This window comes from Macaca thibetana, chromosome 1 (assembly GCF_024542745.1).
Source record: "Macaca thibetana thibetana isolate TM-01 chromosome 1, ASM2454274v1, whole genome shotgun sequence".
Classification (NCBI taxonomy): Eukaryota; Metazoa; Chordata; class Mammalia; order Primates; family Cercopithecidae; genus Macaca; species Macaca thibetana.
Window position 1 is genome coordinate 141,087,182 of NC_065578.1, and position 15,651 is coordinate 141,102,832.

The 15,651-nt window shown below is 41.9% G+C and overlaps 1 protein-coding gene across 1 annotated transcript in view; it reads right to left on the bottom strand.

Moving 5' to 3' along the window:
- The window catches only part of MIA3 (MIA SH3 domain ER export factor 3), a 935,339-nt gene that overhangs the window by 750,381 nt on the left and 169,307 nt on the right, over nt 1-15,651 (bottom strand). The window lies entirely within an intron of this gene.

Sequence of the window (15,651 nt, forward strand, 5' to 3'; positions counted from 1 at the left end):
TTACTTAGGGAAGATGGTCCCTTTGTTCTAGGACCAGTTGAAATACACCAGTTGGTTACCAATTGTTCCACACGTTTTGAGGCAAAGTTCAAGTGTCATTAATCTAAAGCAAAATATTTAAGATTAAAAAATAAATGTCCTGCTTGATAACATAGGTAGTGTAAATTGTTGTGCATGGCTGGGCCAAAACTGTATTGATTCTCTTTCATGTTCTAGAATTTTTAAGTGGAAAGGAAACAGGGAGTATACACTTTTGGGGGACTTTATGTGAGTTTAGAGTACCCTGTGCTGAAAACTGTGGTGTATTCATATAGAGTCAGTTCTTATAGGTATTTTGGCTCAAGTAGTTACTTACAGGAACTGAGTATTGACATGGAAGACTTTAGAAAGGGCTCACCAACATGCTGTTCCCCACTCACTGGTGTAGAGAACTATTCTGAGTTCATCACAGCTATTGCCAATGGAACTGATTTGTCCTAACGGTAGGGTTATATCAGATAGAATGACCAAGTTTTGGAAAGTACACTGATGTTGTGATAACATATTCTGATAAGATTGTTCTTCTGAGGCCAAAGAATGAGGCCATACTTCTTGGGGGATTCCCAATGTGTGGATGGGGGGCTCATCATCACTCATCCTGGGTGGAGGCAGATATCAAGGAAATAAGAACTTGAATGATGAAAATTACACAGTGAAGTGGACATTTTTCCTGCCTGGTGTAGGAGATGTCAAGAGGTGAGGTGAAGCTCAGACACAGATATATTCGGTGACCCTGTAAAAAGAAGATTATCTGGTCCTGCCGTGCACTCATTTATCTTATTTTCAAGAGGTACATATGGAGTGATTACTATATGCCAGGCACAGGAAGATAACACTGAAAAAATAGATACAGCATCTATCCTTGGAAAGCTTATCATCTAGGAGTGCGAGATAAGTATTAAATGGCTTTTTAAAAATCAATTTTATTTGTCTATTTATTATTTCTAATTGTGGTCAAATACACATAAGTATTTACTCTCTTAACCATTTTTACACGTCCATAGTGGCATTAAGTACATTCACATGGTTGTGCAATCATCACTGCTATCCATCTCCAGAACTTTTCATCTTTCAGAACTGAAACTCCATACATATCAAACAAGAACCCCCATCTTCCCCTCTTCACAGCACCCGACAGCCACCATTCTACTTCCTATCTCTATGAATTTAACTACTCTATGTATCTCATACAAGTAGAATCTTATATTTGTCCTTTGGTCACGAGCTTATTTCACTTAGCATTGTGTCTGCAAGGTTCATCCAGGCTGTGCTTGTGTCAAAATCCCCTTCCTTTTTAAGGCTGAGTAATATTCTGTTGTATGAATCCACCACATGTTTTATTCATTTATTTGTTGATGGGCACTTGGGCTGCTTCCACCTTCTGGCTACTATGAATCATGCTGTTATGAACATAGGTGTACAAAGGTGTTGGAGTCCCTGATTCTACTTCTTTTGGGTGACAAATAGCTTTTTAAACATGAAAAATAAAAACACAACTATGAAATGTGAAATGAAAGACCCCTGAGCAGTGAAAGTAACACAGGTGCCTAGACCTGATTAGGCAGTGAGAGACTTATTGGGGTGCATTCCTGGAGGAAGTGACACTTGAGACAAGGCCAAGGTTGGTGTCACATGAACCAGGGGAAGGGGTTAAGAAGTAAGAGCCTTCTAGGTTTCTGCAGGAGAAAGCCAGAGACTTAAAAGAGCACATGACTCAGAACCTGGAGGAATTCTACATGTGGATAGATCAGGAGGAAGGTTAAGACTCCTTAGGACCCGTGTCTGTGGGCTTTAAGAAAAGTAAAGTAGGCGAATATTTGTAAATCTCAGTTTGCCAGGCTATTTTCGTTTATTTATCTCTGACATTCAAAATAAAATCTTTTTTTAAAAGTGGACCTTGTCCCAGGTTTGCTGTGGAGAGCATTAAGGAAAGCACTTACAGGGAGACAACAGCCTCCATAGGAGCAGAGATGGAGACCAGACCAGTGGCAGTCCCACAGGGACCTTGGTGATGGAGGGGTAATGCTGTGGCTTGACCTTGATAACAGGACCAGTGCAGAAGAATCTTGCGGCCCCTGGAGGCCTCTGAGAATAACTTGTGTAGCCCTGGAAAAGTGCCCTTATTTTCTGTCATGAGTTGATAACGCTTGCCAAGTTGGTACATATGCACGTTGTATCCCTTTCCAGGTTTATTCATTTATTTTAGGGCTAGGCTACATACTTTTGTGGCTAACTGAAGGTGGAATTGCTCACATTCCAGAATCTATAGTACTTATACCAAAGGAAAAAATATGTAACAGTTTGCTTCTCTTATTACAAATTTCAAGGCTATCAGCGTATTCATTGTGAAGTCCATATATTCTAAATAGTGTACATAGTCTCTTGGTTTTTAGCCCCAAGCAATTGACTTTTGTATCAATATGTTTTAAAAATCATTGGTTTGCAGCCTTAAAACATTGTCTCAGTAACAAAGCAGAGCCCCTTTGGCTTTGGCCACTGAAAAACTCAATTTCAGTGACCATTTGCGGAAATCAGCCCCTCTCAGTTGCAGGGGCTTTCTCTGCTTGTTTCCTTTCCGTTTCAGCTCTAACTTACAACAAACTCGTCTGATTTAAATACATTGCAGACGTTTCAAGTACTGTGGAAACAGATCAGGCTCACATAGCAAAAGAATTCTTATCATCTGTACTAGTAGAAAATTTCAGCTACTGACATTCACTGGATAGCCTAATATTTTCCCTAAATGTTCCAATTCTTCTCTTTAGTTGGAAGCAGAAAGTCTTAGCTGAGCCCTGGATGCCTGTGGGATGTAAATAGGACATTTTTAGTAAAATTGGTTTGCTAAGATTATAAACAAAGAAAGAGAGAGAACATTTCTAGATTACCTCAAGAATCACAAAAACCAAGTTAATAGTACACCACCTTACTGATGAGAAAACATGAATCATATTCAAGTTTGGGGCTGTCAGAGGAGTCAATTGCAGTGGTAGATCTATGGCTTTAACAGTCACATATGTTCATAGGAATGATGAGCTTAAATTTCTGCTATTGGTTGTGTGTGTGTGTGTGTGTGTGTGTTAGAGGTGCACATGATCACCCCCACATAATCGGTTATCACTTAATCAATTAACTATTGAGGCAATCTTGTCAAATTTAGTGGTAAGCTGAAAGCAGCAGTAGTGGCAGCTGCAATTTTGATCTGTGCATCCTTGCCCAAGTAATTTACAGCCAATATTGGTACATTCAGATCAGACACTGATTTTACTGATTGGTAAATCAGACACTGTATAAATAGGTGGCTTTGTGGTAGCCTTATAAAGGAAGGCAACCAGCACTAAAATGGTTTTTAAAGTATTTATTTGCAGTCCCCCTCCACTTTCTTAACCATTACCTGGTAAAATCCCCTTTTCTGCTGACACTGTTTATCAGATTATGTATCCTATAAAAGTAAAACACTGCCCTTGCCTGGTGAGAATATATTCTGTTCATAATCCTGGTAAGTTTACATAAGTGGATGCATAAACTATGTTCTCCACACTACAAGTAATTTGAATGCATATGGGATGAGGCAGGAAAGACTATGTTTTCCTACTTAACATACTGTTGGGAATCTTGAAGTGGAGAGAAATGAAGCAAATTATTACACCCATGAATCTCAGAGAGGTCATGGGGACTCAAAGGAGTGAATCATCTCATTTATTCAGCAGTGCGGAGTTACAAACATCTCCATATCGCGATTGTTCATGTAACTGAAGGTTGTTTCTGTGAATGCCACAACTTTCAAATTTCTTACCTTTCTGAAATAATTTCTAAAGGTATGCATTGCAGACCTCCTTATCTTCTTAAGTGTTTGCAGACATTTGTGACATTTTAGAAACTTATGATTCTTGTTCAGGGTAAGTGCCTACTGATATCACTTTTACGCATAGCAGGTGCTTCAGGGGTGGACATGGGCTGCCATATTTGCCCTGGGATGCCATCCTCACCAGTCACAACTGATGGAACTAGAAATGTGTACCTGAATCAGTCCAATCCAACAAAATTTTTTTTGAGAATTCAGATTTGGGGTACAAAGACACTGAGGTAAGGAGATGCAAGGTGAAAAGTGTGTTAACTCTTTCCAGGCTGCAGTCACACCAGGGCCAGACAATGCCACCTGCAAGCTGAACAGAAAGCACAGGTAAGCAGAAGAGCAGGTTATGCAGACAAGAGATGGTGCACAAACAATGAGGCCACCTTCAGGCAGGGTAACAGGGTCACATGACACAAAACTGAAGGATTTCCGTACAAAGAACTGCCTCTAGGGTTTTGTCTTGTTTTGTTTACCATCGAAGAGAATTGATGAAATGGTCAGGCACTTGGGAACTCCCTGACATCCAGTTCATCTGTTACTTCATTTCAGGCTCCTTTCCTTCCCTGAAACTATTCACTGGGATCCTAAGACAGTCCCCACACTCTCTAACTTGGCCTTTGTGTATGCTTACTATTCCTTCTGCCTGAAAATTTCTTTTCTTCCTCTTAGCATGTTCCCTGTGTGCAATTCTACTAATGCTTCAAGACCCAGATAAAATAACATTTTCTTCAACAAGTCTTCCTTAGATCAGCAAGCCAAAGGAAATTCTCCCTCTCTTTAAATCATAGCCTTCCAGGTCAGTCTCTGCCATCATCGCTGCCGCCCTCTATCTGGTATTAGAACAATCCACACACATTCAATTCTTCTGTTAATTCATTACACTCCTCTGTGAAGAAGATCTCTTTCTGATTCTCGATTGACTCTCCAATACTAGTGCCTTGCACAGAACACAGCACAAAGTAGCTGTCCATTAAATTACGTATTTATTTAGGAGACAGGGTCTCGCGATATTGCCCATGCTAGACTCAACTTCCGGGCTTCGGGGACCCTCCTGCCTCAGCCTCCAAGGTAGCTGACACTATAGGCTCCTGCCACCATTTCTTTCACAATGAATGAAAGAATGAAGATCTAATCAGCTATAAGAATTCAGGATCAGTGTTTTTGATTTATACTAAATCTTGCCATAATTGGATAAAATCATGTGCTCAGATGTTCCTCTCTTTCCCAGAGCCAGCCATCTTTGAAATAAACTATATGTTTGTCAAACCATAGGGGTAACCATTTTCCTTTTAATCTTATAATAAAAAATGAAAAACTCCTAGCATCATCTGATTTTTCAGCTGGAGCTGTTTTGCTGTTTCCAGGGTAATCAAGTGGGTCCCAAAGGAGCTGAACACATGGTTTAGAAGCTCCCCGGGGCTGGGGCTGAGTCCAGAGAGGGAACAGGTAATGATGAAAATCTGTGCTGGGTGACTTAGCAGTTATTTCCCATTGATCATTCAGAACTCTGTTGATGAAAGGAGCCAAATAAAGCACTTTTGAAGTGGCAGCATTGCAAAGAGGGGGTGAAGACTTAATAACTTTGATTTGTTCCCTCTCTTATTTGATTAAAAAAGCTGGAAAGGAGGGAACAGGAAAAAAGGAAAAAGAAATAATTCTCCCAAGCTCCTGAGCTAGTGACGTCCTTGCTGTCTCTGTGCACTAAGTGCAGGAAAGTGCGTAGCGAATGCGTAAGCAGAAATATTTAATATGCGTGATATAATTACGTGGTGTTGGTTCACTGATTTCCTAGCATTATTCTGCACATCTCTCTCAAAGGAGCTATCCCAGTGAAATGAGATTTTAATAAAAAGAATCTGTACGGTATATTGTTGAACATTCAGGACACTTCTGCCTTTCCTGGTGATGCTGGACTGAGAACACAATCCTATTTCAAAATATGATGTTTACATACAAATATAATTTGCCAGAGCAAAATAATTTCTCCCCACAATCAACTGAACACATGTACTTTATTAAGCTTCCCTTTTGGAGGACTTTTTTTCCCCTAGATGGGCCCTGTTTATTTGTTTGGGTTATTTCCTCCAGCTGTTGCATCAGAGCTTTGTGTAATTACCTTGTGCCCCAAAGGTGAATTGTTCTTGAAAACTTAGCATCAATAATTTAGTTGGTGCTATGGTTTGGATAGAGTTTGTGTGGTCCTGCCAAGTCCCATGTTGAAATGTATCCCCAGTATTGGAGATAGGGCCTGGTGGGAGGTGTTAGGATCACGGGGATGGATACCTCATGAAGGGCTTGGTGCGCTCCTCAAGGTAATGAGTGAGTTCTCAGTCTATTAGTTTCCATGAGAGTGTTCCCTCAAGAACTGGCTGTTAAAATGAGCCTGGCTCCTTTCCCCTCTCTCTTGCTTCCTCTCTTGTCATGTGATCTATACACACCAGCTCTTCTTTGCCTTCTGCCATGAATGGAAGCAGCCTGAGACCCTTACCATAAGCAGATCCTAGCACCATGGCTCTTGTACGGCTTGCAAAACTGTTAGCCAAATAAACCTCTTTTCTTTCTTTCTTTTTTTTCTTTTTTTTTTTTGAGACAATATCTTGCTCTGTCACCCAGGTTTTAGTGCAGTGGTGTAATCATGGCTCACTGCAACCTTCCAGCCTCAAGTTATCCTCCCACCCAAGCCAACTGAGTAGGTGGGACCACAGGTTTGTGCCATCACACCTGGATAATTAAAATAAACTTTTTTTGTAGACATGGAGTCTCACTATGTTGCCCAGGATGGTCTTGAGGTCCTGGGCTCAAGCAACCCTCCCACCTTGGTCCCTAAAAGTGCTGGGTTTACAAGTGCAAGCAACCACACCCAGCTAAACCTCTTTTTTTTTGATAAATTACCCATCCTCAAGTAATCTCTTATAGTAACATAAATGGACTAAGACTGCTGGGTTCAGGGTAGTTCCCTGCAGCCTGCTCTTTGATGCTTGCAAATCTCCATGGATGCAGTTTTCACAAATTTAATTCATATACACTGCTATCAAAACCAATCTTACTCATTTGACATTAGTATTGTTCCTTAGAGTGAGGCAGATATCAGAGTGATTTTCAATTTCCACTCTCTTCCTTTCCTGACTAAAGATCAAGACTAGAAATTCCTTGGCTATATGGGTATAAGCTATTGCTAGTCTCCTTGTTAAGTAATGCTGTGCAGTGTAGTGCTGGTCTTTGAATAACTCAGCAGTCTTTGTATATGTTATCTAGATTAATGCTTACCCAGGTATTGGAGAGGGACAAAAAAGTCAAATATCTTTCTGGCCAGCAAAAGTGCACTTGCTCCTCCCTCCAGTAGCCTCACCAATATATGGAGGCCTTTGATGCATCAACTTCCATATCCCCAGCCCTCCCCATCCTAAACCAAGTCAAGAGACTCTGTGTATCCCTCTCTCTCTCACTCTGTGTGGGTGTGTATTGACAGAGAGAGAGAGAGATCATAAAGACAAAAAGAGTGAATGAAGTTTTTGCTTGAGATCTCCAAAACAAGGAAGTTAGGTCACTAGTAAGTTCTTACAAGCCATAGGTCATGTAGATTACTAGGAAGAGCTCAGAGCCTGGAGATTTGAATTTTAGTCCTTTTCTGCCTTCAATGCATTCAACTGTTATGGTGTTCCTTCACCTTTTTTTTACCTGTCCATGGGAATAAAGAGAGGATTTTTGATGTCGTTATATACGGATGTGCTGGGTACTAACAGGAAAAAGCTGGCTTAGGGAGAAAGAATACCTTCAGAGTGCACTAAGCAGGGAAGTGGAAGCTAGGGAGGTGAGAGGGAGCACATCGACGAGCACAGAGAGTGGTGCTAGGGGAGACACAGAAGAAAAGAAGAATGAGGATGGACTCTGACAAGGGTGGAAACTGAAGCCAAGTGATGCTGAGTGATGAAAGAACACTGCCCAGTGTGTGCAGTAAATTTCAAAATGGAATTGTTGGTCCTACCATGGAATTGTACATCCTTCCCTTGGGTTATCAATCTCCTTCTGAATGACTATTGTATTGGAGATGCTCCCATCTCAGATCCCTAAAGCCTGATAGTATCTAGAACCAGACCAAAGAGGTAGTGGAGCAGGGAGCTGTGTTTAGAGCTAATCAGGCCCCCTGGACATGATAGTAGCCATCTCCACTCACAGTGCAGGGAACAGCTAATGGGAGGGGATGATGGATATTCCAGCACAATTCCCAACATGTCTCATTGAGTGCGTGGGAGAGGGATTTCACATAATGAGATTCAGGGTAGGGCTCCAGCTGTCAGAAGTGGCTGAGGGTGATGGTGGCCAAAACACCAAGGCAGGCTCAATGTTTGGAGGTGAGTGGTGAATATTAGAAATCAAAACCCAGGCAGAAATGTAGTCCTAGAAACTAGAGCCCCAGAGAGGCTAGAAGGTGTGATTTGGAGAAATATAGTGGGTGAGTTTATTGAAATATTTTAGTATTATTATTGTGTTTGTCATTTAAATCTCCCCACTAGAATATAAGTGCCACAAAGGCAGGGGTTTTGTTTGTGTTGTTAATTGCTATATTCCCAATGATGGCAGTGGCGGGCCGTTTGGAGTGGCCACTGCCATTGCACCAGCTGCAGCAGGGAGGTGTGGGCGGTGGTAGCAGGAGTGACTGCAGGAGCAGCAATGACAGCAGTGGGTCCCCTGTGCCCTGCATCCCTGAGGCAGCCAACTGCGCCACCCGCTAGCAGGGGAGCAGTGTGATTGGGCATGAAGGGGTGGGCAGAAAAGGGCCCAGCAAGGACCTAGAGCCCCCACTCCAGGCTGTGAGGAGGTGTGGCCGGGGTGCACACTCCACAGAGCAGGTGGGACCCCTGCCCTCTCAGGTGCAGGACCCAGGCGTTCACTGCGCTCTGCACCCTCAGGGACTGAGGAAGGCCCCCTCACTTGCCCAATAGGCTCAGGGGTGTCTGCTTCCACTTCTTGGCCTCTCCCAGCTCCTAGCACCTGCTCTGATCTTGGGGCAGGGTTGGAGTTGAGCCTGGGTCCTGTCACAGCCTGGCCAGATGTGCGCACATGTGAGGCAGCACTGATACACCAGCCCCCTGTTTCCTTGGTCCCCTCCAGACTTTAGGTGTCGACGAGCTCAGTGGGGAAGTTGAGGGGGTGCTGAGGGCAGCTCAGCACTGGCCTGCAGGTGCCCCTTGGTACAAGCAGCCTGGGCACCATGGGTGATGGCAGGAGGCAGAGAGGCTCCTGGGTGGAAGGGAGAGGGTCTTCAGTGAGTTCCCACCTTCAGGTCAGGGAGGTCCTGAAGGTTGGGGACCGGGCTGCCAGTCCAATGGACCAGAGTGGGAACTTGTGATGCCTTTTCTGGGCCCACCCATGGCTGCCTATTGACCAATCAGCACTTACTTCCTCCCCTCTGAGGCCCATAAAAGCCCCAGGTTGAGCCAGAGCTAGACAGAGGACAGGAAGACCAGCTGCAGAGAGAAGCTATGCTCTCTGCTAGGAGCTGAACACCTAATAGGACACCCTGGCTGCAGAAAGGAACTGCCACTGTGGGTCTCCTCTGAGCTGTTCTATCACTCAGTAAAGCTGCTCTTCATCTTGATCACCCTCCACTGTCTGCATACCTCATTCTTCCTGGTTGTAAGACAAGAACTTGGGACCTGCAGAATGGTGAGGCTAAAAGAGCTGTAACCCAAACAGGGCTGAAACATGTTCCTTGTTCTCCCACATCGAAGGTGAAGAGAAGGAGAGATGAGCTGTGGCCCTTCAGGGAGTCCAGATCTGGGAGCTCCCCAAACCAGGGCTGTGACTCCCTCATTGGGGCCCTGTGGTTGCTGGCATCTCCAAGCTTCCAGGTGTCACTGCATTCGCCAGTGTCAGCCAATGAAGCTGCTTGCAGTGCACCTGGTCCAGCCACAGCCTCACAGAGAGCCGGTGCCCATGCCGGCACCTGGAGCTGCCCACCCTGCAGCAGCAGCCAGCATGTCTGTACAGTGGCCAGACCCCACAGTCGCTCACACACCCGTCGTTGCTCCACGCCTGACTCGCAGTCTCCCTTGGGGACATGGGATCCAGGCTGGTAGCATGAGCTGAGCGTAGCCTGCCAGGCCAAGTAGGTGGAATGAGCCCAGTGGGCCCAAGCAAAACCTGGGAAAAGGTACCATTGACCACAGGTTTCCGACCAGAAAAGCAACACCCAAAGATCCCGTAATACCAATACATAGAATGTGCCTGGCACCTCGGAGGTCCTCTATAAATATTTGTTGAATAACTGAATCCAAATTGTTCTGGGAGCTGGGCATGGGGGTGTGGTATGTGGCAGGGGGTGTCTGAGTGTTTGTATGAAGAACCATGGGCCTCTGTGGTACAGGGTCCCTCAGTGGCTGGCACGCCATGTCGGGGTCATTCACACATTTTTGGCCATGGCGTTGCCCTTTGTTAAATCAATATCATTCACCAGATGGAGGGTTGATGCATGGTCACTGTGGCTTACAGTCAGGCCTTTGAATCAGTAACTGCTAAGCAAAAGCAGCCAAAATTCAGGTTAAGGGTCAAAGGGGTAATTTAGGGCCAAAAAATTTTTGTTTTAGTTGCTTCCAGGTTTCTATCAGTGAGTAACATGGTAGCTTAACATCAATAACCAGGGGAGAGATGGGAGAGATGGAACTATAGCCTGGTGGATTCCCACTCTTGGTAATCTTCTGCTTCTTAAGTAGACCAGGAGATGAATGTGACGTACCCAGTTCAATTTTGTCTGTCTCCTCTTTAAGAGTGGGTAAAGGGTACTCTTAGGGACAGCTTTGGGGCTAAGTTAATTAACTTTCTAGGCTCCAAAATCTTAAGATTCAAAAAGACCTTAGCAGACACTTAAGAGGAGGGTGGTTGCAGGAACCCTGGACCTAGACCCTGTCCTGACTCTTACTCCTAATCTATCCTGAGGGAGATCAACTAACCTTGCCAGTCCTCCATTTTGTTGTCTTTAGAGTGGGGATAACTAGTTTCTCTTACAGTTTGTTGTGGGAATCAGAGGGGACAACTCCAGTGGAATTCTTATGGGATTGTGAAGGATTATCAACACTTACACATCCTAAGTTGAATTAATCAGCAGAAAATGTATTTAAATCAATATTTTTCTGGCTTTAGTGTTGGGACTATGTATGCATGTGATGCAGATGAAGTAAACCCCCAAACTCTTTCACCTGAAACATTCAGTTAATTGCATTATTAGCATTATTACTTGGTAGTGGAGTGAGGAAGGGGGAGGTGGTTTTGTGGACCGTATGTAGCCCTAGTGTGAGTACTGTATTCTGAGGCAGTGTCATGGATTCCTGAGGGAGGTCAGGGAATTGTTCCGGCCATCTCCTAAAATAAGAATAACAGTGACTGTCACCTTCACAATATTGTTATTTATATTTGCTATCAAAGGCACTTTATGACTTTCTTTTTGTTTTTGAGATAGGTCTCGCTGTGTCAGCCAGGCTGGAGTATAGTGGTACATTCATGGCTCACTGCAGCCTCAGCCTCCCAGGCTCAAGCCATCCTCCTCCCTTGGCCTCCTGGTCTGCCTTGACCTACCAATGAATGCCACCACAGCTGGCTAGTTTTTAAATTTTTTGTAGAGATGAGGTCTCAAACTTCTGGTCTCAACTCATCCTCCTGCCTCAGCCTCCCAAAGTGCTGGGAATACAGGTATGAGACACTGTGCCTGGGCTAGCACTTTATTTATTATTTATTTATTTGAGATGGAGTTTCACTATTGTTGCCCAGGTTAGAGTGCAATGGCGTGATCTCAGCTCACTGCAACCTCTGCCTCCTGGATTCAAGCGATTCTCTGGCCTCAGCCTCCCGAGTAGCTGGGATTACAGGTATGCACCACCACACTCAGCTAATTTTGTATTTTTAGTAGAGACAGGGTTTCTCCATGTTGGTCAGGCTGGTCTCAAACTCCTGACCTCAGGTGATCTGCCTGCCTCAGCCTCCCAAAGTGCTGGGATTACAGGCGTGAACCACCGCACCCGGCCCAACATTTTATTTTTTAAAGCAAAACATACACCCTGAAGTTACTCTGGTAGATTCTCCAGGGAGAGCTTTTCTCCTTACTGTGCAGTGAGTCTCCCAAGGAGCCATGGAGCTCCCGCTTAATAGAAATCCACTTAATAGAGGCCCACGGTGATCCCACGGTGATCAATTTATGAATGATCACCAACTCGCCCTCCTCACACAACAGGTTGGGCATGTCTCTGCTCCCAGCTGTTCTGCTGTGGCTATGAGCTGGAGTTCCGCACTCCTCCTGTGTCACTCGATTTTTGAAGTTGTTACTATTTTGGATAAGACTGTTGATATTTTCTTAGAAAAGTTACCATTTTTTTTTTCTTTCCTTAAATAAGGAAATACAGTACTCACACTAGGGGTACATACTGTCCAAAAAACTACCTCCCCCTTTCTCACTCCGCTACCAAGTAATAATGCTAATAATGCAATTTCCTGACCGTTTCAGGTGAAAGAGTTTGGCGGCATAATTTCTTTCCTTAAATAAGTGCCATTTAATTACACTCAGGGGCCAGAACTTTCCCCAGGGTAACGTCTCCCTGAGAATCACAGAGGAAATCAGTGGATAAACAAGATTTGTTTCTGTACTGTCCAAATCCCCCTGAAGATGAATTCTTGCTTCTTTTCTAATCTCTGTCCTGTGGCACATATTTAAAATCTAAATCTCTCCCCCTGCTTTCCTGTCACACACAAACATGTATGATCTCATGGCAAGTTTTAGAGACAGCACAGGTATAATTATAACCACTGGACACATGATAGAATTGAGTCTCTAAGTGTTGAATGAACTTTTCCAGGTTACATAGCTAGTAAGCAAAGTGAGGGGATTGAACTTCAGGTGTTACTGTTTGGTGGTGGTTGTGGCCTTTACAGTGTGTATTTTGACTGCACCACATAATATCAGGAGGCGGCATAGCTAAGAAGTTAAAACTTCAGGAATCTGGAGATGGCCTATTTGTGACTTAGGACATGTAGTCAATCTCTCTGCCTCAGTTTCCTCACCTGTAAGTGAGGATTACAATAGTCTAAAACAGGCTACAACATGTAAAATGCCTGAAACAGGATAGAAAGCATTTAAAGCAAGTAGCAATTATTAGTATTTAAATATTTTCTCAATCTTTTCTCCCATTTAAATGTCTTTACTTTTAAATTAAAATTTTTATTTCATTTATTTCTATTAAAGTTTTGATTTTGATTTTCTAAATGCAATGGATTCATATGGATTGAAAATCACAAATTATCAAAATCTATACTCTGCAAATTTCCTCTTTTACTCCTGTTTTCTATCCTCCTAGTCTCAAAGCAGCAGCGAATTTACTAATTTCTTTTTGTGTGTCCACCCAGGGATGGTCTTTGCATATGCACAGGGAAATATGAATTCTTATTCCCCGGACCCACAAACTTTTACATGAACCGTAGCATACTCTACATGTTGCTTTTGTCTTCATTTTCTTTCTTAATACTAATCTTGAAGTTATTTACATAGCCATATATGTAGAACTTCCTCATTCTTTTAAGTTTAATTTTACAACTGCATTGTGTTCCATTGTATGAATGGAGTATAATTTAACCAGCGCCTTCCTGATGGACAGGTACACTATGCCAAATCTTTTACTATAACATACTGTGGTGTAATTAATGAGTTTGCACATGTGTCATGTTGCATGAGTGTATCTGTAAGACAAATGAAGTGTCATTTTATTAAATGGCTATGTTTGCTTCTAATTTTGATAGAAACCATTAACCAAATTGCTTTCCATAAGATTATATTAATTTATACTCCTGCCTACAATGAATAGAAGTACAAGAGTGGCTATTCCCCATAGCTTCATCAACACAGAGACAATTATGTATATTAAAATTTTAAATTAAATTAGGAAAACATCTTGAACAGTGAGTTTTATTAAAAACATGGTTGAATACTCATTTTCATCTGTTTTTCTGTCACTAGGGAATGTTTCAAATGCCTTACATATGCTTTACATATGCTTTACATATACAAAGTGCTTACATGTTCCTTATATTTATTCCTAAAAATTTCACGACTTTTTGTTGCTAATGTAAATGGAATCTTCCATTATTTTCTCTAATTTGTTGGTGTTTGCATATATGAAAGCCATTGATTTCTACATATTAATTTTGTCCTCTGTAACCTCACTGACTTCTCTCGTGTATAATGCTTTTTCAGTTGAATCTCTTAGAATTTTTAGATATAAAGTTATGCCTGAAAATAGTGATAATTTTACTTTCATCTTTCTATGTTTAACCTTGTCTTCATTTCTTTCTTTATACTAATCTTGAAGTTACTTGTACTTTCATTGAGTAGTAATTTATTTTTATTCCTGCATTAGAGGAAGTATTCTAGTATTTTCCATTAAGCATGATGCTGGCCATTGGGCTCTCACTCTGCCTCCTGCTCTATGTAAATACACACACACACACACACACACACACACAGTCTCATGTACACGTATACACACACAAATTTTTCTGACACAAGTGTATATATGTATATATACATGTCTTTTTCTGTTCCTATCTTGATGACTTTTATCAATTCAATAATGTGTGTAGTGTTAAATATCTTTTCTACATCTGAGATGATCATTTGGCTAATTCTCTTTAAATGTATGATTATGGTAACTTCTATTAAAATATTTCCCGATATTAAACTATCCTGGAACAAATTCCACTTGGTCATAGTATATAATCCTTTAATGCGGCACTTATTTCAGTTGGTGGCATTGTTGGTAATATTTATGATTTTTGTATCAAATTAATAGTTATCTTTTTTGTGTACTGTTGGTTTTTGTTGTCAATGTTATGCTTAATTCTTTTAATGAATTTGGAAGGTTTAAAACTTATGTCAAATTTATTTACATAGAATTGAACAAATAACTCTTTTGTCATTCCTTCATTTTCATCAGTTTCTGTAATTATTTCCCACATACTAATTTTGTATTCTGTTTTTATGAGCTAATTTTTTTCTTGATTGGGCAATCTATTGGTAACTAGTTTTTGTTTTTCGTGGTTTTTTTTGGTATGTTTATTTTTCTCTAAGATCTGGCTTTTGGATTTATTTATTGGTCATACTGTTTTTCTGCTTTCTATCTAAATTTCTGCTTTTATCTTTATTAACTCCTCCCTTCTGTTTCCCTTCAGGGTATTTTGTTTGTTCTTTTTCTAACTTCTTAAGTTGAAGATGACATTTATTTTCATGCTTTCTTGCTTTCTTATGTATTTAAAGTAACATTTTATAATTTAAGTATAAAAATATACTCACTTTGAAGGCATAGCATGCTACACCAAACATCTGTCCCCTGACCCTTTTCTCCTTAGCATCTTCACAGTAATAGGCATACGTACATTCTCAATAATTACATTAATTGATAAACACACAGTAAACAGATCCATGACAGAAGCGCTCCCTCTCCTTGCCCTTCTGCCCTGCAATACAAGTGTTGTTGCATCATATTTATTAGTATGCCCATGGGCTTTTGCGTTAGCAGAAGCATTAGAGTGCTTTAGCCAAAACGATTCCCACCTCGGCCAAGAGTCCTGATGATTGGCTGCTTGATTTTGCAAGGGAAATATATTTTGATAAATGATTTGAGTTGGCACCAGTGATTCCAGAGTCCTTGCTTAAGGCTACAGGGTTTAGGTCCATCTGCAGATATGTGCAATCACAACCACAGTGTGTGTTTACACAGGAT